The following is a 21746-nucleotide window of genomic DNA, read 5'->3' as shown; positions in this document are numbered from 1 at the left end:
CATGTCTCCCACCACCCCCACACCCCAGCCACCAGGGGCAGCCTCCACCAGGCCCCCACCCATGTCTCCCACCACCCCCACCCCCCAGCCACCAGGGGCAGCCTCCACCAGGCCCCCACTCATGTCTCCCGGCACCCCCACCCCCCAGCAGTGCAGGGGCAGACTCCACCAGGCCCCCACTCATGTCCCCTATCACCCCCACCCCCCAGCCACCAGGGGCAGCCTCCACCAGGCCCCCGCCCATGTCTACCACCACCCCCACCCCCCAGCAGTGCAGGGGCAGCCTCCACCAGGCCCCCACCCATGTCTCCCACTACCCCCACCCCCCAGCCACCAGGGGCAGCCTCCACCAGGCCCCCACCCATGTCTCCCACCGCCCCCACCCCCCAGCCACCAGGGGAAGCCTCCACCAGGCCCCCACTCATGTCTCCCTGCACCCCCACCCCCCAGCAGTGCAGGGGCAGCCTCCACCAGGCCCCCACTCATGTCCCCTATCACCCCCAGCCCCCAGCCACCAGGGGCAGCCTCCACCAGGCCCCCACCCATGTCTCCCACCACCCCCACCCCCCAGCCACCAGGGGCAGCCCCCACCAGGCCCCCATCCATGTCTACTACCACCCCCACCCCCCAGCAGTGCAGGGGCAGCCTCCACCAGGCCCCCACTCATGTCTCCCTGCACCCTCACCCCCAGCAGTGCAGGGGCAGCCTCCACTAGGCCCCCACCCATGTCTCCCACCACCCCCACCCCCCAGCCACCAGGGACAGCCTCCACCAGGCCCCCACACATGTCTCCCACCACCCCCACCCCCCAGCCACCAGGGGCAGCCTCCACCAGGCCCCCACTCATGTCTCCCTGCACCCCCACCCCCCAGCAGTGCAGGGGCAGCCTCCACCAGGCCCCCACTCATGTCCCCTATCACCCCCACCCCCCAGCCCCCAGGGGCAGCCTCCACCAGGCCCCCACCCATGTCTATCACCACCCCCACCCCCCAGCAGTGCAGGGGCAGCCTCCACCAGGCCCCCACTCATGTCTCCCACCACCCCCACCCCCCAGCCACCAAGGCCAGCCTCCACCAGGCCCCCCGTCATGTCCCCTATTACCCCCACCCCCCAGCAGTGCAGGGGCAGCCTCCACCAGGCCCCCACTCATGTCCCCTATTACCCCCACCCCCCAGCAGTGCAGGGGCAGCCTCCACCAGGCCCCCACTCATGTCTCCCACCACCCTCACCCCCCAGCCACCAGGGGCAGCCTCCACCAGGCCCCCACCCATGTCTCCCACCACTCCCACCCACCAGCCACAAGGGCTGCCCCCACCAGGCCCCCACCAGGCCCCCACCCATGTCTCCCACCACCCCCACCCCCCAGCCACCAGGGGCAGCCTCCACCAGGCCCCCACTCATGTCTCCCTGCACCCCCACCCCCCAGCAGTGCAGGGGCAGCCTCCACCAGGCCTGCACTCATGTCCCCTATCACCCCCACCCCCCAGCCACCAGGGGCAGCCTCCACCAGGCCCCCACCCATGTCTACCACCACCCCCACCCCCCAGCAGTGCAGGGGCAGCCTCCAACAGGTCCCCACTCATGTCCCCTATTACCCCCACCCCCCAGCAGTGCAGGGGCAGCCTCCACCAGGCCCCCACTCATGTCTCCCACCACCCCCACCCCCCAGCCACCAGGGGCAGCCTCCACCAGGCCCCCACTCATGTCCCTTATTACCACCACCCCCCAGCAGTGCAGGGGCAGCCTCCACCAGGCCCCCACTCATGTCCACTATTACCCCCATCCCCCAGCAGTGCAGGGGCAGCCTCCACCAGGCCCCCACACATGTCTCCCTGCACCCCCACCCCCCAGCAGTGCAGGGGCAGCCTCCACCAGGCCCCCACCCATGTCTCCCACCACCCCCACCCCCAGCCACCAGGGGCAGCCTCCACCAGGCCCCCAGCCATGTCTCCCACCACCCCAGCCCCCAGCCACCATGGGCAGCCTCCACCAGGCCCCCACACATGTCTCCCTGCACCCCCAGTCCCCAGCAGTGCAGGGGCAGCCTCCACCAGGCCCCCACTCATGTCCCCTATCAACCCCACCCCCCAGCTACCAGGGGCAGCCTCCACCAGGCTCCCACCCATGTCTACCACCACCCCCACCCCCCAGCAGTGCAGGGACATCCTCCACCAGGCCCCCACTCATGTCTACCACCACCCCCACCCCCCAGCCACCAGGGACAGCCTCCACCAGGCCCCCACTCATGTCTCCCACCACCCCCTAGCCACCAGGGGCAGCCTCCACCAGGCCCCCACTCATGTCCCCTATTACCCCCACCCCCCGGCAGTGCAGGGGCAGCCTCCACCAGGCCCCCACTCATGTCTCCTATTACCCCCACCCCCCAGCAGTACAGGTGCAGCCTCCACCAGGCCCCCACAATCTAGATCCCTGGCCCTTATGGTCAGCCTCCAAATGCCACCCACTTAGAAATGGCAAAAAACATGATCAAACCACAATTGCAAGCTTGCATATGAACACATGTCCCTCAGATACACCCAATGGGTGTAAAGTGAATGTCAAAACCCATATCATGATATGCATGAAACCAATGAGATGATACTACACATTGAACTCTGAAGAAAAAATATGTATTAAAAGCAACATAAATTGAATCAAAAATAAACAAACAATAATAGAAATTTTAAAAAAAATAAAAACAGCAGGTACGCGAAAAAATGCTAAACCGCAAACCATAATGCAAACGAAAGGTGTCCAAAGTCACAGTCCACAAAAGTAAATCCAATGGAAAAATAAAATCGAAAACCATTGCTCCATGGGGAAATCATAATAAAAATTGAAAATCCAAAAATCAAGTATGTACAGATAAACAATCCAGGGTCCATGATCCCAACCGAAGAAATGAAACCTATCTAATAACACTACCTAAAAAAATAACTATATACAAAAATGTGGCCCATTGTCCAAAAGGTCCAAAAAAATGAAAAACCAAAGGAAACCTAACACTAACTATATAACTATTTACAAGGGCAGCGGGCTAGTCCGACAGCTCACTTTGGGATGTTCCGGGCCAGGGTATCATCGAACTCCTGCTCAATGTCCCGGAGGCGCTCCTCCTCCATGGCCCCGAGGGTGCGCAGGGCCGTCCACATGTTCCCCCCAAACTCCCTGCGGATTTCCTCGATGCACTCGGCACGCCTCAGGGCCCTCCGCATGGAGTTCTCCGCCCTGACCATCGTGAGCCGTGCCTCTTCCGCCCGCTGCCGCTCCGCATCTATGGCGTGGCCCAACCGCTGCCACACGGAAGACACTTCCCGTCCTGGGTCCTACTGCCCTCTGGCCGATGCCTGCCCCTCCGATGTGAAAGGCCCCGAGCCATCATGGCTCCCACCACGTTGCTGCTGCTGCTGCTGCGGCTCTGCCCGTGCACTGCCTCCTGCTGCCTGCACATCCTCCGCTGGCTGGGGTGCAGTCGTTGATGTGGCCACCCCGGCTGGACGTCCGACTCCCGACTGTGGCAGGGATGCCTCCTCCACCAGCCTGGCCGCACCGTCAGAGGCAGCTCCACAGGGCACCCAGGTGACTGATGGGTGCGAAGATGGCACGGAGGACGACTGGCGCATAGGGGGTTCAGTTGAGGAGGGGGTCGTAGCAAGCCCCATCAAACGGAGGAATCCGGCCTGGGTGACCTGTCCCAGTAGGCCGACGCGGTCAACGAGCCATTCGAGATGACGTGCAGTCTCCTCATGAAAAGACTGTATGTCACCTCGCATGGCCCGTTGACGCAACGCCACACCAGTCAGGACAGGCTCAATCCGGACCCGGATAGCCACGTCCGCAGGCAGAGGAAGGCCAGTTGTCGTGAGCTCATCCCCTGCCTGAAAACGGGTCTGGACGTAGGCATCCCTGCTGGTGCAAGATGATGCAGTGACAGGATCAGAGACAGGATTGCACACAGGCACCTCCGCGGCGACCTGTGCTGCCTCCTGTCCCTGGTCCTGCACTGCACCACTAGCACCAGTGGAATCCCCACCTCCAGACCCAGTCTCTGTTGCTTGCACGGCCTCCTCCTCCACCAAACCCCCCACCAACCTGGATGACTCCGTGCCATCTTCCCCGTTGGGCCCTGTGGGGTCCCAGCTGCCCCTTCTGCTGCGAGGAGTCCAACTCCGACCTCCGCCTCTTGGACCTCCCCCGGCAGCTGCGGCCTGGGACGCGGCACCGGACTCCTCACTCCCCGACGAGATCACAACTTGGGAGGGGAGCCGGGCCTTGCGTCTCCGGCTGGTGGTGCGATCCCCGCCACTGTGCTCCACAGCACCTTCTCCGCCCTCTTCATCAGTTGACGCTGCAGACAGGGAGAAATAAAACACAGGCATCAGGGCACTGTACAATGGACACATACACACATGACAGTTGCACATGAGTGGCATTGGCAAACCTCAGACATGGCATCACAATCGGCAACACACATGTCATTTCAACTTGCACACATGAGCCATACCACAGTCACATCGCAACTGCCAGCACCATCCATACACATACAACAGCATGAGCAGGCAAAGGTGAGCCAGACATCACATGCAACACAGGGAGTGCACTACACATGCACGCCACCACCACACTTGCATGCATGTGTACACCTCAGCCAACTGTCGCAGTGTTCCGATGGGCATCCATGTCACATCTGCCAATCAGGCTTCCACATCCCGCTGTCACATGCATCCATGTTGCCTCACTGTTGCACCCTTGTCAAATACACACACATGCACATGTACACAGTGCTGATACATGCAGCTGAAAACAACATACATGCGTGACATCACGAACATGCCCACTTACATACACATTCATCCAAACATGTGTGCCCACGGAACTGCATTTGGCATGCAATCCTACACACACAAGCACCATCCATGTCTCACACATGACAGCCCTCGCATGTGTTAGCCTCACGGTCCTGTACACCCCCACCCATACTCGGTCCCATACAAAAAGATGTGCAACCGGCACACTACTGGCACATCACCACACGCACAGCTTACAATCATGATGCATGTACACTTACCACTCGACTCCAGACGGGTCTGCCTCTCAAGGACCTGGACGTGGAGCGCTGGGGATATGCGTTCCAGGACCCTCATCTGATCTTCCGACAAGTGTCCCCGGCGCCCCTTAGCATCCGCTGCTTTCAAGAGGCGCCGGGCCTTGTTCAGGGTCCTGGACCTGAAGTCCTCCCAGCGCTTCTTGACTTGTTGGAAGTCGCGGACAGCCACCCCCTCCGCGTTGATGGCAGTCACGATGTCGGTCCAGATCCGAGTCCGTCCTTCCTTGTCGGCGCGCACACTTCCGTAGAGGGCATCATACTGCCCCAGGACTTGCTCCACCAGGACACCAACTTCCCTGGCACTGAAGCTGGTGCCCCTCTGCCTCTCTGGCCGGGGGTTGTCAGTGGTGCCAGATGTTGCAGTGCCCGACATGACAACCCCAGAGGCAGGAGTGGGTGGGCAACTGGGTCCTGGGGCTGGGCTGTGGAGCGATGGAATCCCAGTCGGGAGTCTTCGGTTCCAGCAGGGGTGGTCACAGCAACAGCACCCCCTGGCTGATGTGCAGGCAGCAAATGGCAGGGCACGTGGGCAGCAGGCAGTCAGGCAGCAGCAGATGGCAGGTGGGAGCGTGCTCGGGGCTCTGGGGGGCAGTAATTCGGCCTTGTGGGCAGGAGCGTGGTCTTCCGTGTGCTTACGCGTGGCCATCTTGATACAGAGTGATTTGGCACGTGAAAATCCTGAACGTCTGCGTGTAAATCGAGGAAAGGCCCTTAGCGCGTATGCACGTCAGCACGCATATGCGATTTCATTGGACCAAAGGCCCTTAGCGCGTGAGCATGTCTGTGATGTGAGGCGCACGGGTGTTTCCCTCATTACACGTGATGACAGAGCACACGTGGATTTCCACCAATCGCGTGTGGAACTTCCTGCGCACCCCAAAAATACACGTACCCAGGCCAAACGCGTATACGCTCACTTCCCTCTGATTACACGCGATGACATTTGGACGTGCAGTTTGACCACGTGTGTTCGCATATACAATTTCATTGGCCCAAAGGCCACCATGTGCAGCTGTGATGTCACGCGCATGGCCGTAGAGAATGGCGCATGTAAAAATGAAGACATACACGTCCGAGTGTCAAAGCGCGTAATTGGTGGAAATGGCCTCATCGCGTATGAGCGTCTGTGACGTGTGTATAAAAGGTACGTGTAGAACGTCATTTTCTTGTACGTGCTTTTCGTGGAGAGCGAGTGGGTGAAATCTGTACTTCTTGTCGGTTCACACGCGATTTACTTCACGTCGTTTCCAGTTCGTACTCCCTGTTACCTCTGACAGCTTTTTCTTTTTTCCTCTTTTTCCTGGGCCTGTTTCCTCAAACAGCGTTCCCTTCTACTGTTGTCCTGTCTCCTCAGACAGCGTACAATTCTTCTTTTGGCGGGGGTGTTGCCAACGCGCACACGCGCATATTTTTCACGCTTTTGTTCCTGGCAGACGGTGAGTCGCGCACGTATTTAACATCTGCGCTTGCCCCATGTGTCGCGTACCCCTTCAGAGGTCATTCTAGGCTGCGTGTGACACGCATACGTTCATTCTTGTGTTCCTGGGTGCCACAGCGTAGTGCAGGTTTATTTTTCCACGCACGTGGTCTAGGAGGGGTTGCGTGCACCTTACTTCGCTTTTTTGGGGTGCCTGTGCGTTGCGTGACCCGTCATCTTTCTCCAGGGGTGACATACAGCCTTGCTAGAGCACTAGGGTACGATTACCATCTGGTACCTAACCGCTTTGACCCCCAATTGCCCAGGACAATAGTTCACATCGACTCCCATACGCACAATAACATCAGTGCCATGGCTGGGAGGCGACCAAGCGTAAGGATGGAATGGTGGCCGAGCCTCAAGTGGTGGCTGTGGTGGATCCAGTAGGGGACGTGGCCGTGACTTGCAGGGTGCCCCTAGCCCCCCATGTGTGGAGGAGCAGTCAGGGACACCCATGCCCCCCCCCCCTCGTTGAGGTTACCGTGGCTGACACCATCCATGCTCAGCCCTTGTTGGAACAGCCCACTGTGGAACCAGACCTGGCACAGGGTGACTCCATGGCTGACTTCCAGGTCAGCAGGTCTAGGCCACGTGCGCCGGTGAACGTTGGTGTCATCAGGCCACGTGGATCAGGGGTAGCTAGGTCATCTGCTGACCCGCGTAGGCAGGCTGGGGATGCTGCAGGGGCAGCTGCGGCTCCATCCACCCCACCTCTCACACACCCATCCAGGACAGTGTCGGTCCAAGTCCATCATGCTGACATTCCCCCTGACACCATCACACTTGAGCTAATGCCTGCACCAACTCCCATGCTGAGTGTGCAATCCCACGCTCCTGCCCCTAGTGTCCAGAGCGGCGTAGGACACTCAGGATCCCCACCACCTTCCAAGCGGAAGAGGAAGAGTGCTCGTCCAGTAGAGGCTGATGCCCCAGACACGGCTACACAGTCCGGCCCGTCAAGGAAGCCCAGCTTCAATGAGGCCGAACTGAATGCACTTGTAGAGTATGTGTCCGCACATGACCGCGAAATGGTGATTGTTGCAGGATCCAAGACCACACCTGCACAACGTCAGGCACACTGGCAGACCATTGCGGACATCATAAGTGCCCTTGGAATCGTGAGGCGCACAGCTAATGAATGCTACAAGCGCTGGAATGACCTGAAGCGCAGGGCAAAGAATAAGCTGGCCTCAAGTCATGCTGCAACTCTAGTGACTGGAGGTGGGTCTCCAGCAGACGACATAGAACTCTCTCCACATGAGCAGGTTGCTGGGACCTACGTTACGGAGGAACAGATCCAATGCGTGGGAGAACTGGCAGATTACGAGGCATTGTCCGGTGAGTGCACATGCATGTGTGTGTCATCCATGTGCATGGTGTGTGTGGGAGGGCTTCTGTTTGGGTGCCAGGGGAGGGTGTGTGTGCCTGAGTGGTTTGGGTCACCCATGTGCCTCTTCCTATACATTCTTGGCACCAGCATTTGGGTATAGCAGCATCCCTTCGGCCAACATTAGACATCCAGCCCAACACCACGCCAGTTGCCCTTGGAGTGTCATCTTGCCACAACACTGTTGCTTATTTACCTCTGTTTATTCAGGCAGATTGTTTGCATGCCACCACTTTTACTCTGGATTTCTCAGTCCTATTGTCACATGTCTGACATGGCTATGGTATGGCTCAGTTTCCTGGACATGATTATTTTAGACATGTCGTTGTGCTATAGGACCATTTTTGACTGGCAGCTGCAGGTTAAACATTTGAACCATTACAATGAAAATAATCAATTATATGAGCAAACTGGACTGAATGAACAATTGGTGACCTCCTCTCCCTCTTCACTTCATGGCTAGGGTACATGCCATCTGTGTGATGGCATGTGTATTTGACCTGCCAATCACTGGCCAATGTGTGATGCCACTGCTAGGCAGCATGCAGCAAATGTGTTCATCTTCCATCTTGGTGTCATCAATGTGTGCCATCTGCCTCCCCATCACACGCAGTGACGGTGCATGCATGGGAGTGTTTTAGTCATGTGGGACATGTGTCAATCAAGTACTGTTTCTGTAGCCTCTCAGCCCTAATTGTGTGCCATAGTGCTAATGCCTGTTTCCATTTGTTTTCTTTTATGTCTTTGCAGGGGAAGACGCACTTGATACTGCTGGGGTTGTGGAGATGGTGCAGACCCAGGAGGGGTGTGAGGCCCGACTGACCACCAGTGAGGGACGTGGTGTGGTGGTGGGTGAGAACCCACAACTGCTGCAGGTCATGCTCTCAAGGGGTGTCTCTGGCTGCACCTCCCCCGAGCTGTATTCAGGTGTCGATTCGGATGATGAGACCTATGTGCCGTCGCAGGTGAGTGTTCCTGGGAGGGATTCTGTTCTGTCCGACCCACCTGCACCAGGGTTAGAACCCTCAATGGGGATGTGAGTGTTGGCAGGTACGCCTTTGGTGGTTACAGATGCAGGGTCACACTCCGTGACATCTGATCCTGTTCCTGGGCCATCAGATCAGAGGGGGAATGCAGTCGTGCAGCCTCAGGCAGTGCCGGCACAGCAAGGCGCAGTTCGCCTTGCCCCAGACAGGTGCGGTGCCTGCCGACGTGGTGGCCATACGCCACCTGCCAATATCGCATGGGAGCAATCCATTTACGGTATTGCAACCCAACAGGCAGCATCATCAGAGATGATGGCTCAGGCCATGGATAGCGTGGCCACTTCCATTGTCCCCCCCGAAAGGCTGATGGAGCGACTACAGCAGGCAACCGACTCCATCTGCCAGTCACACAGGGAGGACATGTTGGCGTCCGACAGGGACAGGCGGGCGGCACTGGCGACTCTGCAGGAAGCCATCTCCATAGAGTCTCAGGGCCACAGGGAAGCCCTGAGGCTGGAACTCCTTCACCTCAGGACCACTCTTGTTGAGCTTGATGCTTCAACAAACCGAAGGACAGAACATCAGCTGGAGCGTCTCACCCGTACGCTCTCAGCTGAGATGCAGGCAACTAGGGCGGAGGTCCGGGCATCCCGTGAGTTATTGCATGGGGACCTCCGCACACTTATCCTCCAGAACGAGACCTACCACACCCGCATGCCTGCAGCCATGGAGAAAAAGACTAGGGCTTTGCGTGGGCTGCCTCCCATAGCGCCACCACCTCCTGATGCAGCTGCAGAGGGTGAGGATAGCGACAGCAGTGATACTCCCACAATAGGGTAGCCGTGTAGGCCATGAGCCCATGGAGGTGTTTTTTTTTCGCAAGATCCACACAGGTGGGTTTTGGTGTGCACCCTGTCCTCGGACCTCCTGGGTGGCCTCCCCCACCCCCCGGGCCCATTAATGGCCATTTTTGATATTTTTATTTTTTTGGGACAGTGTGTTGCCTTGTGTGGCTCCCGTGGGCATACGCTGCATTGTGGCTGGGCACATGCAGGCTTGTCATGGATTTGGTTCAGATGCTTGGGTTTTTGTCACACACACCCCTCCTGCTTCCCGTTTCCATGGGCTTGCAAAGGGTGTGCCCAAGTGACATTGAAGTACATGGTGACATTGGACTCCCATGAGCTGTGTGGGCATTCTGTAGTCAATACTGTGTATACATTCATATTGCATATTGTTGTTGTATTGTACACTGGGTGGTGTATTGATATGTGCCTCTGCATCCATCTCATCCTCCATATTTGCAGGTCCATTCCTCATGTCTTCACAATGCGGTCCACCTTGGAACTGGAGTCCATGTTGTAAGCAGTGCACCTACACTCTTGCGTAGCGCTAACACTGTATACTTGGAAGTGTTCGGAGGGCTGTCATCATCAGGTGGTGAGGCTAGCTAATTTTTAAGTCTGTAATGTCATGTTTAAGGTAGGTTGGAGGTTGTGTAGGTGATTGGTATTCTTGGTAAGTATTTGGTAATGTGGGTTGTAGGTCCTGCATTACTGTGAGCATTTCATATGTGGACATGTTTCCATTAGGGACACTGTAGCTGCTGACACTTGGGGCATGTTGTGGGGATTAATTTCTTTCCTCTCACATTGCATGACATGCCATGGTGTGTTGTGTGGCCATGCCGGGGAGAGGGTGGGTGACATGGCACTGTTTTCATGTAGTATTTTGCAAGTGGGTATTCATTTCTGCAGCATTGAAGTGTCTTTTCATGACACTGCATTGGTGGTGTTTGTGTAGGTAGGGATGCACACATTGTGACACTTCCACATGAACAATCTCAGGCTGCTATGGTTCTGACAGTTGACAGTCCCTTTGTTCGTCTTAATTGTCAGGTCGAGTCATCATTGCTTATCAGATGGTATGTGCCAGGCCTGTGTGCACTCCACTGGGGTGTGATTTCTATGTGAAGTAATTAGCCACCAGCTGCGTACGGGCTGCCTCACCCCGTGCCCTCTCCCCTCCCATGCGCAGCGGCCGTGCATGTGGTTAGGGATGTGGGGGCACCACCATGTCCACAGCCAGGCCCCGGTGTGTTGCAACATTGTGAAGGACACATGCTGCCACTATGATCCTGCACACTACTGGGGGCGCATATAACAGCTGCCCGCCAGAAAGGTCAAGGGAGCGAAAGCGTGACTTGAGCACTCCGAATGTGCGCTCCACTATGCCCCGGGTTGCAATATGGACTGTGTTGTATCTTACCTCTGGAGGCATGATGGGGTTCCGAATTGGTGTCATCATGTGGGTGCTCAGAGGGTAGGCACTGTCCCCTGGTGAGCAGGTGATGGGTATCATTAGTGGGGTAGTGACATAACTCTGCATCTGACATGCATGAATGTGCAGTGGCATTCATACTCACCAAGCAGCCATGTATCGCCATGCCGCCTAGCTTCTAGGTCCCGGTTTAGGGTAGACATTCTGTAAATGAAGCTGTCATGGGTGGACCCTGGATAGTTCGCATATACTGAGGTGATGATTCCCTTAGCATTACATACTAACTGCACGTTGATGGAATGCCAGTGCTTGCGGTTCCTATAGATGTGCTCAGATGCCCTGGGGGTACGTAGTGCCACATGGGTGCAGTCAATGGCACCTAGCACTTTTGGTAATTGTGCCACACCGTAGAAATCGAGGGTGGCAGCCTGCCTTTCTGCAGGTGTCCTGGGCAGGTATATGTGCCTACGGACTGATGGGCGTGCAGTGATGATGTTCAAGACCTGGTGTAGGCAGCGTGACTGCGTGGCCTGTGACACCCCACCCACTATGGCACTTGTCCGCTGAAATGATCCTGTGGCCAAGAAGTGCAGTACATTGAGGACCTTCTCCAGGGGGCTGAGTGCTTGGGAGCACAGGGTGGGTGATGTGAGGTCATCCTCCCACTCACTGACCAGGTCCAGTATTATGTGTGGGGGAAACCTGTACCTCCCATACACCTGGTCATCAGGCATCCCAAAAAGGCTGGTTCTGGGAGTGAAAATTCGGGCCCTCACTATCCTCCTCCTCCTTTGGTAACCCACGGCCACTGCTGCTAGGAATGGTATATTCATCCTGGCTATGAGCTTGTTTGTTGTTTGCGCACACTTTTATGCTGCGCGGGTCGACGTACGCCTGCTTCATGCTGGCATACGTGTCTCAGGATTGGACCATTTATTTTTCGGCACGTTGTAGGCGAACGTGTGAATCTTCCCGCCCACCCCAGGAATACACGTAGCAGGCTCTCCCAGGCCCAGTCGCGGGTAAATATTCCCGCCCACCCCTGGAATACATGTACCCCACTCTCACAGGCCCAGTCGCGTGTGGAAGTTCACGCGCACCCCAAAGTACACGTACCCAGGCTAATCGCGTGTGGAACTTCCCGCGCACCCCGAAGTACACGTACCCAGGCCAATCGCGTGTGGAACTTCCCGTGCACCCCAAAGTACACGTACCCAGGCCAATCGCGTGTGGAACTTCCCGCGCACCCCTAAGTACACGTACCCAGGCAACTCGCACGGCTGGGGGGTGGGGGTCCAGGGGGACATGAGTGGGGGCCTGGTGGAGGCTGCCCTGCACTGCTGGGGGGTGGGGGTAATAGGGGACATGAGTGGGGGCCTGGTGGAGGCTGCACCTGGTGGCTGGGGGGTGGGGGTGGTGGTAGACATGAGTGGGGGCCTGGTGGAGGCTGCCCCTGCACTGCTGGGCGGTGGGGGTGGTGGTAGACATGGGTGGGGGCCTGGTGGAGGCTGCCCCTGGTGGCTCGGGGGTGGGGTGGTGGGAGACATTAGTGGGGGCCTGGTAGAGGCTGCCCCTGGTGGCTGGGGGGGTGCAGGGAGACATGAGTGGGGGCCTGGTGGAGGCTGCCCCTGGTGGCTGGGGGGTGGGGGTGGTGGTAGACATGAGTGGAGGCCTGGTGGAGGCTGCCCCTGCACTGCTGGGGAGTGGGGGTGGTGGTAGACATGGGTGGGGGCCTGGTGGAAGCTGCCCCTGGTGGCTGGGGGGTGGGGGTGGTGGGAGACATGGGTGGGGGCCTGGTGGAGGCTGCCCCTGGTGGCTGGGGGGAGGGGGTGGTGGTAGACATGAGTGGGGGCCTGGTGGAGGCTGCCCCTGCACTGCTGGGGGGTGGGGGTAATATGGGACATGAGTGGGGGTCTGGTGGAGGCTGCCCCTGGTGGCTGGGGGGTGGGGGTGATGGGAGACATGAGTGGGGGCCTGGTGGAGGCTGCCCCTCACTGCTGGGGGGTGGGGGTGCATGGGGACATGGGTGGGGGCCTGGTGGAGGCTGCCCCTGGTGGCTGGGGGGTGGGGGTGATGGGAGACATGAGTGGGTGCCTGGTGGAGGCTGCCACTGCACTGCTGGGGGGTGGGGCTGCAGGGAGACATGAGTGGGGTCTGGTGGAGGCTGCCCTTGCACTGCTGGGGGTGGGGGTGGTGGGAGACATGAGTGGGGGCCTGGTGGAGGCTGCCCCTGGTGGCTGGGGGGTGGGGTGTTGGGAGACATGGGTGTGGGCCTAGTGGAGGCTGCCCCTGGTGGCTGGGGGGTGGGGGTGGTGGTAGACATGAGTGGAGGCCTGGTGGAGGCTGCCCCTGCACTGCTGGGGAGTGGGGGTGGTGGTAGACATGGGTGGGGGCCTGGTGGAAGCTGCCCCTGGTGGCTGGGGGGTGGGGGTGGTGGGAGACATGGGTGGGGGCCTGGTGGAGGCTGCCCCTGGTGGCTGGGGGGAGGGGGTGGTGGTAGACATGAGTGGGGGCCTGGTGGAGGCTGCCCCTGCACTGCTGGGGGGTGGGGGTAATATGGGACATGAGTGGGGGTCTGGTGGAGGCTGCCCCTGGTGGCTGGGGGGTGGGGGTGATGGGAGACATGAGTGGGGGCCTGGTGGAGGCTGCCCCTCACTGCTGGGGGGTGGGGGTGCATGGGGACATGGGTGGGGGCCTGGTGGAGGCTGCCCCTGGTGGCTGGGGGGTGGGGGTGATGGGAGACATGAGTGGGTGCCTGGTGGAGGCTGCCACTGCACTGCTGGGGGGTGGGGCTGCAGGGAGACATGAGTGGGGTCTGGTGGAGGCTGCCCTTGCACTGCTGGGGGTGGGGGTGGTGGGAGACATGAGTGGGGGCCTGGTGGAGGCTGCCCCTGGTGGCTGGGGGGTGGGGTGTTGGGAGACATGGGTGTGGGCCTAGTGGAGGCTGCCCCTGGTGGCTGCGGGGTGGGGTGGAGGGAGACATGAATGGGGGCCTGGTGGAGGCTGCCCCTGGTGGCTGGGGGGTAGGGGTGGTGGTAGACATGAGTGGGGGCCTGGTGGAGGCTGCCCCTGCACTGCTGGGGGGTGGGGGTGCAGGGAGACATGAGTGGGGGCCTGGTGGAGGCTGCCCCTGGTGGCTGGGGGGTGGGGATGATGGGAAACATGAGTGGGGGCCTGGTGGAGGCTGTCCCTGCACTGCTGGGGGGTGGGGGTGGTGGTAGACATGGGTGGGGCCTGGTGGAGGCTGCCCCTGGTGGCTGGGGGGTGGTGGTGGTGGGAGACATGAGTTGGCGCCTGGTGGAAGCTGCCCCTCGTAGCTGGGGGGTGGGGGTGGTGGGAGACATGGGTGGGGCCTGGTGGAGGCTGCCCCTGGTGGCTGGGGGGTGGGGGTGGTGGGAGACATGAGTGGGGGCCTGGTGGAGGCTGCCCCTGCACTGCTGGGGGTGGGGGTGGTGGTAGACATGGGTGGGGGCCTGGTGGAGGCTGCCCCTGCACTGCTGGGGGGTGGGGGTGCAGGGAGACATGGTGGAGGCTGCCCCTGGTGGCTGGGGGGTGGGGGTGGTGGGAGACATGAGTGGGGGCCTGGTGGATGCTGCCCCTGCACTGCTGGGGGGTGGGGGTGGTGGTAGACATGGGTGGGGGCCTGGTGGAGGCTGCCCCTGCACTGCTGGGGGGTGGGGGCAATAGGGGACATGAGTGGGGGCCTGGTGGAGGCTGCCCCTGGTGGCTGGGGGGTGGGGGTGATGGGAGACATGAGTGGGGGCCTGGTGGATGCTGCCCCTGCACTGCTGGGGGGTGGGGGTGGTGGTAGACATGGGTGGGGGCCTGGTGGAGGCTGCCCCTGCACTGCTGGGGGGTGGGGGTGGTGGGAGATGGTGGGAGACATGAGTGGGGGGCTGGTGGAGGCTGCCCCTGGTGGCTGGGGGGTGGGGGTGGTGGTATACATGAGTGGGGGCCTGGTGGAGGCTGCCCCTGCACTGCTGGGGGCTGGGGGTAATAGGGGACATGAGTGGGGGCCTGGTGGAGGCTGCCCCTGGTGGCTGGGGGGTGGGGGTGATGGGAGACTTGAGTGGGGGCCTGGTGGAGGCTGCCCCTGTACTGCTGGGGGTGGGGGTGCGTGAGGGCATGAGTGGGGGCCTGGTGGAGGCTGCCCCTGCACTGCTGGGGGTGGGGGTAATAGGGGACATGGGTGGGGGCCTGGTGGAGGCTGCCCCTGCACTGCTGGGGGGTGGGGGTGGTGGGAGACATGAGTGGAGGCCTGGTGGAGACTGCCCCTGGTGGCTGGGGGGTGGGTGTGGTGGGAGACATGGGTGGAGGCCTGGTGGAGGCTGCCCCTGGTGGCTGGGGGGTGGGAGTGGTGGGAGACATGAGTGGGGGCCTGGTGGAGGCTGCCCCTGGTGGCTGGGGGGTGGGGGTGGTGGTCGACATGAGTGGGGGCCTGGTGGAGGCTGCCCCTGCACTGCTGGGGGGTGGGGGTGCAGGAACACATGAGTGGGAGCCTGGTGGAGGCTGCCCCTGGTGGCTGGGGGTGGGGGTCATGGGAGACATGAGTGGGGGCCTGGTGGGGGCTGCCCCTGCACTGCTGGGGGGTGGGGGTGGTGGGAGACATTTGTGGGGGCCTGGTGGAGGCTGCCCCTGGTGGCTGGGGGGTGGGGGTGGTGGGTGACATGAGTGGGGGCCTGGTGGAGGCTGCCCCTGGTGGCTGGGGGGTGGGGGTGGTGGGAGACATGAGTGGGGGCCTGGTGGAGGCTGCCCCTGGTGGCTGGGGGTGGTGGGAGACATGAGTGGGAGCCTGGTGGAGGCTGCCCCTGCACTGCTGGGGGTGGGGGTGGTGGTAGACATGGGTGGGGACCTGGTGGAGGCTGCTCCTGCACTGCTGGGGGTGGGGGTGCAGGGAGACATGAGTGAGGGCCTGGTGGAGGCTGCCCCTGGTGGCTGGGGAGGTGAGGGTGGTGGGAGACATGAGGTGGACATGAGTGGGGGCCTGGTGGAGGCTGCCCCTGCACTGCTGGTGGGTGGGGGTAATAGGGGACATGAGTGGGGGCCTGGTGGAGGCTGCCCCTGGTGGCTGGGGGGTGGGGGTGATGGGAGACATGAGTGGGGGCCTGGTGGAGGCTGCCCCTGCACTGCTGGGGGTTGGGGTGGTGGTAGACATGGGTGGGGGCCTGGTGGAGGCTGCCCCTGCACTGCTGGGGGGTGGGGGTGGTGGGAGACATGAGTGGGGTCCTGGTGGAGGCTGCCCCTGGTGACTGGGGGGTGGGGGTGGTGGTAGACATGAGTGGGGGCCTGGTGGAGGCTGCCCCTGCACTGCTGGGGGGTGGGGGTAATAGGGGACATGAGTGGGGGACTGGTGGAGGCTGCCCCTGGTGGCTGGGGGGTGGGGGTGATGGGAGTCATGAGTGGGGGCCTGGTGGAGGCTGCCCCTGCACTGCTGGGGGGTGGGGGTGCATGGGGACATGAGTGGGGGCCTGGTGGAGGCTGCCCCTGCACTGCTGGGGGGTGGGGGTAATAGGGGACATGAGTGGGGGCCTGGTGGAGGCTGCCCCTGCACTGCTGGGGGGTGGGGGGCGGTGGGAGACATGAGTGGGGGCCTGGTGGAGGCTGCCCCTGGTGGCTGGGGGCTGGGGGTGATGGGAGACATGAGTGGGGGCCTGGTGGAGGCTGCCCCTGCACTGCTGGGGTGTGGGGGTGGTGGGAGACATGAGTGGGGGCCTGGTGGAGGCTTTGTAACGCTCACCTGATTCCCGCAGAGGCGCCGGTCTTGACTGGGTGAATGCCGTATCTTCAAAGGTGATGTGTAACACACGGTTGGCTCTTTGGGCTGGACCTCTGTGCACTGTATGTCTGACTCGAAGAGTAAGATGTCTGCAGATAGAAAATATGGGATTAATGAACTGGGGTTATTGGGTGCCTCTCTCCTCTTCCCTTTCTCTTCTCCTGTAGAACCCCAAAGGTTAACACCCTCACCTTAGGTAAGTGAACGCCGAGCTCTCCATCTGCCTCGGGGCAGGGTGCCGTAACCAGTTTCTTCACTGGATAAGGGTGCAGGCCTCTTGACCTCAGAGGGCTGCTGTCCGTCGTTAACTGCACGAACGGTATGTTCTGGGCACTTCAAATGTCTTAAAAGTCTTTTGTAATGATACCTCTTGTTTTGCAGGGTTCCGGCGATGGCGGATGGCGGGCTGATGAGAGTTGAGGATCGAACCCGCGTGAGGAATAGAAGCGCCTGGAAGCACGTAAGTAAGCGCTTGTAGCCTGCTTCACGATGCGCACTAACTGTCCCTTTTATCTTGCAGGTACAAGTTCAGAGCTTTAGAGAAGCTGAAGGGTGCTAGAATACCCACTGGATTCGGCGTGGGAAGGAGTAATGGCACGTGAGTAATAAAGTTGCCCAATGTCTTTAAACGCACCTTCTTTTGTCTTTCAGATGCGGGATGCAGCGCCGAAGGCCTCCGGAGCGTGCGAAGAGCTGGTAAGCTTTTGTCTTTCAGATGCCGGAATGCAGTGCGAAGACCTCCGGAGCATGCGAAGAGTAGGTAAGCCTTTGTCTTTCAGATGCCGGAATGCAGCGCGAGGCGTTGGTGACAGCCGATGGACCAGGTAAGAGATGCGCTGCCACTGAAGACCGTAGTGCTAACCTGTTCTTTCTTTGTCTTTACAGGTGCTGCTGAAGACTGGATTCCAGGATGGTAAGCCTTTGTTCCCTTAGGCCCAGGATCAGAAGCAGAAGACACGATGAGCGTTCTGCTGCAGAGAATGCAGAATAACGCAAAGCAAGATTCATCCATCGGGTGTGGTTTAAATAGCCACCTGTAGTGCTTAGATGTCTCCTTCCACAGTCACGCCTAGGTAAGAAAAGAGTTCCTGCTTTCCAGAAGAGTTCCAGTGTTCTGAACCTAGGGAGTGGCTCCTGCCCCACCCAACAGGAAAAGTAGTCCCAAACAGAAGAGGATCAGGGGTTCAACTGGCAGGTAAGTAAGCAGCATGGTCTGCTGCAGGTAAGTCCACCCAAGCATTATGAGCCCGGCGCTTCCAGCGCTGGGACTGGGCATCTTCATGAGCCTGGTGCCACTGGCGCCAGGACAGGGTCCAAAAGGTCCCAATTGGGACTGACTGGCACTCAGAACTGGTGTTATGGGTCTGCTTCCAAGGGAGTCGGGCAAGTCCTGATCTTTTGGAAGCAGAGATCATGACAGCACCCCCCTCAAGGCCCCTCCCAAACCGGGCTTCTCCGGGGGTTTGGGCTTGTTAGGAAATGTTCGATGAAATCTTTTGATTAGACGAGGCGCATGGACATATTCTGCAGGTTCCCAGGATCTTTCTTGTGGGCCGTAGCCTTTCCAGTCAATCAGGTAAAATAGTTTAGATTTGGAGATCTTGGAATCCAGGATGCTTTTGACTTCAAACTCGAGTTCTCCATCAACTAGAATAGGTTTTGGAGATGTAGTTAGTCGGGTTTGAGGTTGCACGGGTTTTAATAGAGAGACGTGGAAGACCGCATGTATTTTCATGTGAGGGGGCAAGTCCAACTTGACCGCTACTGGATTTACTATGGTAGTGATGGAATAGGGACCAAGGTATCTTGGGTTGAATGTGCGTGGTCCTTTTAGAAGTAGATATTTGGTGGATAAGCAGACTTGATCTCCTACTTGATATTGGGGGGCTTCCTTCCGATGTTGGTCTGCTCCTTTCTTGTATTGTTCTTTAGCCCTTTGAAGGTGAGAAACAGCTTCCTTAAAGGCTTGGGTGATTGTAGAATGCAGGTGGTCTACTGCTGGTGTTCCAAGATCTTGGAGTGGATCCAACTCCGAGGTTCGAGGGTGACTAGCGTATAAAATAAAAAAACGGGGTCTTCCCAGTTCCCGAGTGGACAGAGTTATTGTAGGCATATTCGGCTATCCAAAGGATATCTTTCCAAGTTTTTTCAGTTTGTTGTAGCATGCAGCGCAAATACTGTTCCAGAGTTTGATTGGTCCTCTCGGTTTGTCCGTCGGTTTGAGGGTGGTGGCTGGTCGAAAGTCTCACATCAATTTGAGCCGACCGACAGCAACTTCACCAAAAATGAGAAATAAATTGACTACCTCGATCCGAAATTAGAACTGAAGGAAAACCGTGCAGTCGGACAATGTTTTCGAGAAATTCCCGGGCCAGAGTTGCTGCTGTTGGTAAGCCTTTGAGTGGAATGAAATGCGCCACCTTGGAGAATAGGTCCACGATTACTAGGATCGTATTGTATCCAGAGCATGGAGGTAGATCGGTGATGAAGTCCATAGAAAGCGTATGCCAAGGGCGAGGCGGGATGTCAATAGGGCGTAAGAGGCCGGCTGGTTTTTCCTTTTGACTCTTGTTTTGGGCGCATACTCCACAGGACATTATAAAGTCTCTGATATCTTTTTTCCAAGACGGCCACCAGAAGTAGCGCTTGATCTTTTCCGAGGTCTTGGTCATACCGGGATGTCCTTCCATTAAAGAATCGTGATAACAAGAGATTACCTTTTTCTGTAAATCTGTGCTGGGCAGGTATAACCGTTCTTGGAAATATAATAGGTTGTCCTTCACCGTAAAAGTCCTTTCCCTGCAGATGCCAATTCTGTATGTCTGCTGGAGTTACCAGTAGCCTGGCTTTATCCTTAACTTCCTCTATGGATTGTGTGGCAATTACACCTAGAATTCTTTGTTCGGGAATGATAGGTACAGGTTTAGGATTGATCAAATGTTCTTCCACTCCCATCCGAGAAAGGGCATCAGCTTTACCGTTTTTTGTACCAGGTCGATAGGTAATTATGAAGTCAAACTCGGCAAAGAATAGTGCCCAACGGAGTTGCCTAGAGGATTGAGCTTTTGCGGTTTTCAAATATTGCAGGTTTCGGTGATCTGTAATCACAGTAACGGTGTGTCGGGCCCCCAGAAGATAATGCCGCCAAGCCTTAAAGGCAGACTTGATAGCTAGAAGTTCCTTATCAGTAATAGTGTAATTGATTTCAGGAGGCGAGAATTTGCGGGACCAAAATGCCACGGGATGCAACTGATTGGTTACTGGATCCTTTTGTGATAGAACTGCCCCCATGGCAAGGCTCGAAGCATCAGTTTCAACGATGTAGGGGAGTTCTGGGCGAGGATGTTTTAAGATCGGTGCAGAGATAAATCTAGTCTTCAAATTCTGGAAAGCTTGTTCCGCCTCGGTAGACCATTCAAAACGTTTGTTTTTCTTTAACAAGGCGGTGATGGGCTGGACTATTCGAGAGAATTCGGGGATAAACCTGCGGTAAAAGTTAGCGAAGCCTAACATGCTTTGAACACCTTTTACGGAGGATGGCGATGGCCATTTGAGAATTGCATCGACCTTCTTTGAATCCATACGCACTCCGCTAGGTGATAATATGAATCCCAAAAATTCAACTTTAGTCACGTTGAAAACACATTTTTCCAATTTAGCGAAAAGTTTGTGTTGACGCAATCTCTCGAGGACCATTTTCACGTGTTTCCGATGTTCAGTTTCCGATGAAGAATAAACAAGGATGTCGTCAATGTAAACAACAACACACACATCTATGAGCTCTCTGAGGACATCGTTCATAAAATATTGAAAGGCGGCCGGGGCATTGCAAAGTCCGAAGGGCATGACCTGATATTCAAATAGCCCATACTTGGTTGCGGAAGGCCGTCTTCCATTCATCGCCCTCTTTTACTCGTACCAAGTGGTAGGCTCCTCTAAGATCCAGCTTTGTATATATGCATGCTTTTCTGACTTGGTCCAGGAGTTCAGGGATCAAAGGTAACGGATATCTATTCTTAATGGTGATCTGGTTCAGGGCGTGATAATCTATACAAGTTCTAAGGTCCCCTTCTTTTTTTGGAACGAAGAACAAAGCTGAGGAAGCAGGGGACTTGGAAGGACGAATAAACCCATTCGCTAGGTATTGATCCAGGTATTGTCGGAGGTGAAGATTCTCAGGCTCGGTGAGGGCATAAATTCTACTACAAGGAGGAGTAGATCCAGCTATCAGGTCTATCTGGCAGTCATAAGACCTATGAGGAGGTAGAGAGTTAGCCTGATCCTTCCGGAAAACATCTTGGAATTCTAGGTATTCAGGAGGTAACTGGGGAGCCTCCGAGGAAATTGCTGCCAGTACAACACCAGGTCGAGGGTGACAAGTAGAGACACATTCTGGAAACTGAACCGTTCTTGCTCGCCAATCGATCTGAGGATTGTGCTTCTCTAACCAAGGAATTCCTAGAATAATCTGGAACTGAGGGGCCTTGATCACATCGAACACGATCTTCTCATGGTGTCCATCTTGACTTACTAGCGTCACTTCTTGGGTGGTATGCGTTACTGGTCCGGAGGCTATCTCCGTACCATCCACCGTAGTAATGACGTCCTTTACAGCCTTTGGACAAAGAGTCAGATTCATCCTCAAAACCATTTCATGATCCACATAATTGCCGATGGCACCGCTGTCGACGTAAGCTTCAATCGCATGTAATCGATCCGGATGTTCAGGGCTA

This window comes from Ambystoma mexicanum, chromosome 3q (assembly GCF_040938575.1).
Source record: "Ambystoma mexicanum isolate Mex_15411 chromosome 3q, UKY_AmexF1_1, whole genome shotgun sequence".
Classification (NCBI taxonomy): domain Eukaryota; kingdom Metazoa; phylum Chordata; class Amphibia; order Caudata; family Ambystomatidae; genus Ambystoma; species Ambystoma mexicanum.
This window is presented reverse-complemented; position numbering follows the sequence as displayed.